Source organism: Muscardinus avellanarius (assembly GCF_963383645.1).
Source record: "Muscardinus avellanarius genome assembly, chromosome: 1".
NCBI lineage: Eukaryota > Metazoa > Chordata > Mammalia > Rodentia > Gliridae > Muscardinus > Muscardinus avellanarius.
In genome coordinates this window covers 9,061,840-9,068,758 of record NC_137786.1, presented here as the reverse complement: position 1 = coordinate 9,068,758, position 6,919 = coordinate 9,061,840, and positions in this window count along the sequence as shown.

Genomic DNA, 6,919 nt, shown 5'->3' with positions numbered 1-6,919 from the left:
GCTGACCATCATCAGTACTTCTCTGTGGCTCCGAAATATTTTTCCTTTCTCACATTATTTCTCTAGTTACTGAAGTCAACATCCCACTGACCAACTTCCCCGAATACTCTCTGTTTTTGAACGCCATGCTAATCAATCTTTGCGGATTCAGCCACGGATCTAGAAGGAGAGAAGATAGATAACTGAGATGGTTCCAAGACCAAGTCATTGCCGAGCTAGAGTCTATCAAAAATAGATTCATGGGCTGGGCATACTGGCATATGCCTGCAATCATAGTTCTTGGGAGGCTGAGACGGGAGGATCCCAAGTTAGCAAGACCCTGTTTTCAAATAAAAAATGAAATAGATCCGCAGATGTAAATCAGAGGTAGAATGCCCCTGGGTTAAATTCCTAGCGCCACAAAAAAAAAATAAAAGTAGATTTCTAGATGTTACCACCAGACTTTCTACAACTGGTCCAAACTGGGCCTGGATTTTCATTTTAACAACAGTGCCCATTGGCAGGGAATAATTGGTGGGTTTAGAGCTACCAGGTTGACAAGTTTCCAGGCAATTTTCAGCTCTTCACTATCCACAGGTAGCAGGGCCTAAGAAGGAAGGAGAGAGAGAGAGAGAGAGAGAGAGAGAGAGAGAGAGAGAGAGAGAGAGAAGAAGAAGAAGAAGAAGAAGAAGAAGAAGAAGAAGAGGAGGAGGAGGAGAGAGGAGGAGGAGGAAGAAGAAGAAGAAGAAGAAGAAGAAGAAGAAGAAGAAGAAGAAGAAGAAGAAGAAGAAGAAGAAGAAGAAGGAGAAGAAGAAGGAGGAGAAGAAGAAGGAGGAGAAGAAGAAAAGAAAAGAGAAGAGAATGTGAAGATCCCACATATGTAAACAAGAAAAGAAAGGTATAAAGAATACAACACGAGTTCATTTATCTCTACCAAGTCGGCCTCTGTCCAGTCCCCAGCTCTGCAGGCAGTGTGTATGGAGGGGCGGGGTCCTGCCTCCCCAGCCCTCATGGCTCCAGCTGCTGGCCACAGAACCTTCCTGGTTCACCCGCAGCCGCCAGCTGCCAGGGGCCTGATGCATGGCAAGGGCCCGCAAGGCAGCTTGCTGGCTGCTAGGGTGGGCGGCTGCTCCCAGCTCCTCAGCAGGGCTACTGCTGCATGACCTGGGAGCTGCCAGGGCAACAGGCCTGCCCTGTGCAGTGAATGTAGGCCAAAGCTTGAATTTTTAACCAAGTCCAGATATTGGCACCTCTGATGTGCTGTAGTTTCACTTTCAGAGAAAGAAATCATTCTTCAGTCCACAGTGGGCATCTTCTGGAATTTTAGGTCAGATAAAATTAGGCTGTTTCTTATACATAAGACCACTTTCCCACACGTACTACGATATTATGTCTGCGCATAAAAATAGATAAAGACCCATTGGAGACATCTGCCCATTCCTGGGGCATGTTTCCTACTTGTTTGCAAGTAGGTGGGGACATGTGAACTCCTGTGCAATTGAGTCCAGTCAGCTTCCCAATCTGTGAGCTCCACACCCATGGATTCAGTCAACTGCAGACTGAAAATATTCAAAAAATTAATTTAAAACAATATAAATTTTTGCCGGGCGTGGTGGCGCACGCTTGTAATCCCAGCATTCGGGAGGCTGAGACAGGAGGATTGTGGTTCGCAGCCAGCCTCAGCTACTTAGTGAGGCCCCCTGCAACTCAGTGAGACCCTGTTTCAAAATAAAGAATAAAAAATAGGGCTGGGGGTATAGCTTGGAGGTTGGATACCCCTGGGCTCCATCTCCAGTAACTAAAAAAATTATAAATTTTTAAAAATACAATAATTTACATAGTATTTACATTGTATTAGGTATAATAAGTAATCCAGAGATAATTAAATACATAAGGGAGGATTACATAGGTTATATACAAATCCTATTCTATTTTATAGAAGAGAGTTAAGTGTGTAGGACTTTTGCAATCATCACGGATCCCAGAACCAACCCTCCATGATGTCGAGGGAGAACTATCCCTCAGAAGAGTGCTCATTTACCTACTCCCTGTGTAATAGTTTTCAACTTCTTTTAGCTTAAATAAAGTGGACTGAACAAGTCACCTCAACCTGAAAGCTCGTTTATTCCCTGATTTGGAAGCCTCCCCAATTTGGCAATAGCTTAACAAATTACCCCCGAACTTAGTGGCTTAGAATGCCATTCTCCATCTCACCTCTGGTGCGGGGCCCTGGCTACGGGCGTACAGCTCACAGGGTCTCCTGAGCTCATCGAGCTGTGAGCCAGGGTTGTGGTCTCACTGGACATGGCACTTGGGTTGGTGGGCATTAATTCACTGGCTAAACACCTCCTGTCAGGCCCCACCCCCTGACACTGAACTAGGGATTCAGTCTCCAACTCACACTTTTGGGGGGCAGATCTGAACTCCTGCAACAGGCCTGCTTCAAAACTGCAGCTGGCATTCCCCAGGAGAGCCAAGAGAAAGAGAAAGAGAAAAAGCACTGTAACACTGAATTGAGTGTCGAGGGTCACAAAGGAGGCAAAAACCAGCCAAGTTTTTGTGTGAGACCAAGCCTCTTTAATTAAACTGGCACCTTTGGGCAAGGTCTGCTGACCGTGGCAGAAGGGCCCTATGATCAGGCAATAGTCACAGTCGGCAGAGTCACACCACAGCGAGGAAGTGAGGGTATTTATATAGCTGAGGTCTCATGCCATGTCCCAACCCCATGGTAGATAACTGCTATGTTCTATTGGAGAATACAACAAAAATTAGAAATAAAAGTACAGTTAAGCAGGTATGTTACTCTTTATCACTAAGCATCAAGATGACATGTGTATAAAGGGTTTCACCATAAGTACAGGAGATTATATTGAGGCTGTACTGGCAGTCACCATCCAAGTAGTGAGAGTGTGACCTGCGAACTCTCCTGTTGTCTACAGTCATCAAAAGATTGTGGAGCTGTGGAGCCAGCAAGGCCGGGGCGGCAAGATCTGAAGCTTTTCCTCTGTCTTCCTAGTGATGGATTCCTACCTAATCAGAAAAATGGTACCATTGATTTCTTTACCTGATTCTATGACCAAAATTTCAGTGGGCAGCCCATGACCATCCTGCCTGCTTGGGGGATACAGATAAGTGAAAGAAAAGCCTCATAATAATAACTACTGAGCCTGGGATGAAGGCAAAAGAAGACTGGTTACAATTTTTCAAGCCTGAGTGCCTACATACATAGAAGTCAGGCAAGTCACATGTTCAAAGAGGTCTGATAGGATCTTTTCACTCATAATCCATCCACATAACCAGAGACATGTATTATTTCAAATGATGGTTCGATGGCTTCTAGAGCTTACCCTTCCATTTCATCATCCACATTACACCTCAGCTATACTGAGTCCTGAAGTGCGATTCAGTACGTGTTCCCCGTAGTGTCTTCTCTTTAGAGCAGGTTGCTATGGTTTGAACATGTCCCTCAATGTCCATCGTTAATCTCCAATGCAAAAGTATTTAGAGACAGGACCTTTAAGAGGTCACTGGGAACCCTCATGAATGGGTCAATATTATTGTAGAAGAGGGTTCAGTATTACAAGAGTGGGTGTGTTATGAAAGCAAGCTTACCACTCGTGTGTTCTTGTTCTGTCTGTCTGTCTCTCTCTCCTGCTATGAAAGAGCCAGTCTCAGAGGCACGCTCACATAACAAGGCTTCCCAGTCAAGAGGAACACAGTGAGATTCAGGCCTTTCTGTGCTTCTTACGGGAGTTCTTAAATCAGACTCATCGGTGGCCTCCTGGGACCACACAGGGAGTTGTTTATAATCACTGCACACTAATACATGCCATCAGTCAATGTCTTCTGCTCAAGTGTGATCAAAAATTAATTTAAAGAGATTTAGCTTTAAAAAGGGACATTGGTGCAATGTTCATAAATCAGTGAACTAAATATTAGCCCCCATAAGTGTAATAAAGTCAGTTAATGATCCTTCCTACAGTAAACACGATTCCTAGTCATTAACACCACTGCCTACAGCAGCTCCTGAAAAGGCTCAGCTGGTATTTCACAATATACAGAACTCACTTTCTAAGCAATTGCAAAAAAAAAATAATAATAAGGAGGTATTAGAAATTCAAAACTGCTTCAGATTCCTGACTTACTGGCAGGCTACGGTTTACTGGAAACATGGTTCACGTGATGTTCAGTGGGTCTTCAGAAACACCTCCAAAGCAGAGTTTCTGGTTTGGTGAGGGGACAGTCAAAACACAGCCTTCTGGTGAAGGCCAGTGTGGTATGAAAAACAGCCACGCTGTCCTTGAGGATGTCGCTCTGTCTTATGAAACTCTGTCCCCTAGCTAGTTGCCACTCTAGTTGTGAGTGGTGTGTGAACTGGACTGAGGTAGTACAGTGCACAGATGTGCAGATATGTAGATACGCAGAAGTGTGCGTGTGTGTGCAGAGGTCCTGTGCACAAGTCTCCATGTGAAGCTTGCACGAACCCGTCAGCCATTACTGTTACTGGAGGCCGAGGCCTCCTACATTAGCTTGCCGCAGCTGGAATAAAGGTGTATCTTACCACCTTCTTCCCCATCCCTGCTCAGTGCAGGTCTCACCACCACCACCCTGACCCTGCCTCAATGCCCGGCTTCTTTTACAGATAGGCCAGATGGAGCCTGAGACTTCTCGGCCTTGATTGGCTGCACAACAGTAGGTCCGGGTTCAGTGAGAGCTTGGATTTTTTTGTAAGTTTCCAATGATGCAGACCCCACTGGTCTAAGCACTGCGCTTTGAAGACTGTCGCTGTAGAGAGGAGGTCTGTCTGCCAGCTCCCTGTAAAAAGCCCACACTTCCTAGACTGCAGCTACTTAACTGTGTTCCTGCAAAGCAACAGGAGCCCTCGAGGACACAGCAACCCGCGCTGTGGCTGCGTTCCAGGAAACTTGATGTGGACACACAGGCGGCAGGCCAGATTTGGACTTGAGCCACAGTTTACTGACCCCTCTAGCGAGAACGAAGGACTCTCTTCAAAAGACTTGCCCTGGCACAAACAACAGAAAGGGATAAGGTGTATGCAAGCCAGCCGCTCCCCAGGCCCGCTTCTCCCTGAAGGATCGTGCCCATGTGTAACCAGGAGCAGAGTTGCCCTGACACAGGACTCTCGTCTTTGAAAATGTGTTCCAAGGAAGAGTAGGTAGTGTTTGTCCAGAAACGACACAGCAGATTCACACTGCAAAGCTTCAGAAGCTGGGGCGTCACTAAGCATTGCAGTTTGTTTCAGGAGAGAGCATTAAAGCCAACCTCCGTCGCTAGTCACTGGGCGCCTTCAAGGAACTAGAGTACAGGCCGAGGCCCTATCTTCACTATTTTAGAAAAGTGCTTGGTATAAAGCAGGTAGGCAAAAGTAGTTGTTGAACAAAAGTCTGCAAAATCAACAAATCTCTCTAGCCTTGAGATGTTCTAGATTTGGCCTTAGAGCCTGGGAGCGAACCACAGCTCCCTTCTCCCCATCATTTCAGCCCTGGGAGTGTGAAAACAGGAATGAGTCACCAAGGGGGAAGCTAGGGTGAGCGTGTCTGACGGGACCTTCACTCCTGGGCAAATGACAGGAACAGGGCTTAGTCACCCAGCTACCGAGGCAGCGTTAACGAAAGGAGAGTTGCAGAGCCTGGAAACAGACATCAGGGAGCCTGAAACAGAAGCAGAGAGCCTAGAGCTACAGATGGACAGAGGCGGAGGCGAACACTGGTCTGATGGGATGGACACACTCAGTATCAGAAAGATGAGCAGGGCGGTGATGGCCGGTGGGGACAGGGTGTGCGGCAGGGGTGGAGAACAGCACTTCCCACTGAGTAATAAATCCAATACAGCGGAGGCAGCTTAAATGCCTATCAACAGCTGCAAGGGTAAAGAAAATGTGGTATGTAGAGCTGGAGATGTAGTTCAGTGGGTGAATGCTTGCCTAAGTTTGCATGAGGACCTGAGTTCAATCCCCAGACCCACACAAACAAACAAAAAACAGTTGTCAAGAAAACGTGGTATGTAGACATGCGGAATATTATTCAGCCTTGACAAAGGAAGAAATCCTGCCATCTGCATCAACTTGGAGCAATCTGAGGACCCTGTTCTAAAGGAAAAAAGACTCACAGTGAGAAAACTACGTCAGGGTTCCGCATATATGAGGAATCTAAAACAGGCAAACTCATACATTTCACAGGGAGGGAAATGTCAGTCACTGGGGGTTGAGAGATGAGGAAATGGAGAGTCCCCGTTCAACTGGTGTAAAAGTTCAGTTGTGCAAGGTAAGTTGCCCTGAAACACGGTACCACCCTGGGCTGGTGGTTGATGAGCCTGCACTGTCTACACATGACGTAGACCTCATGAGAAGTGTTTTACCACCACTGAATGAACCAACTAGCGGAACTGATTTTTTCTTTTTTTGGTGGCACTGGGGTTCCTGGAAGCCCTTCTACCTCCGAGCTTCACTCCCAGATCTATTTTATATTTTTATTTGGAAACAGGGTCTCTTAAGCCAGCGCGGCTGGCTTCGAACCTGCGCGATCCTCCTGTCTCCGCCTCCCAAGTGCGGGGATTACAAGCGTGCGCCGCCACGCCCGGCACAAGGAACTGATTTTTATCATACGGAGCTCACAAGTTGGCAAGAGGAAAAACTATATTCTGAAGCCTGAGGACCTTCTGGCTAGTTTACGTGAGCTGTATGAGTGAGTGGTGAGGCCGGCTGATCAGCCAAGGCGGGTGAGGACACTCTGCAGCTTAACTCATCAACAAGGCACCAGCGGGGAGCCAGCACCGCTCCCCACGAGGGGGAGAGGCAGGTTAGGACCCAGGACAGCTCCCTGCCTCTTGTTTTACAGCTTGGCACGAGGTTAAGAGTTGCTTTCCTGATAGATAAAGATGAAATTGGAGAACAAGAGCATCCTTCTCTCTTGACATCAAA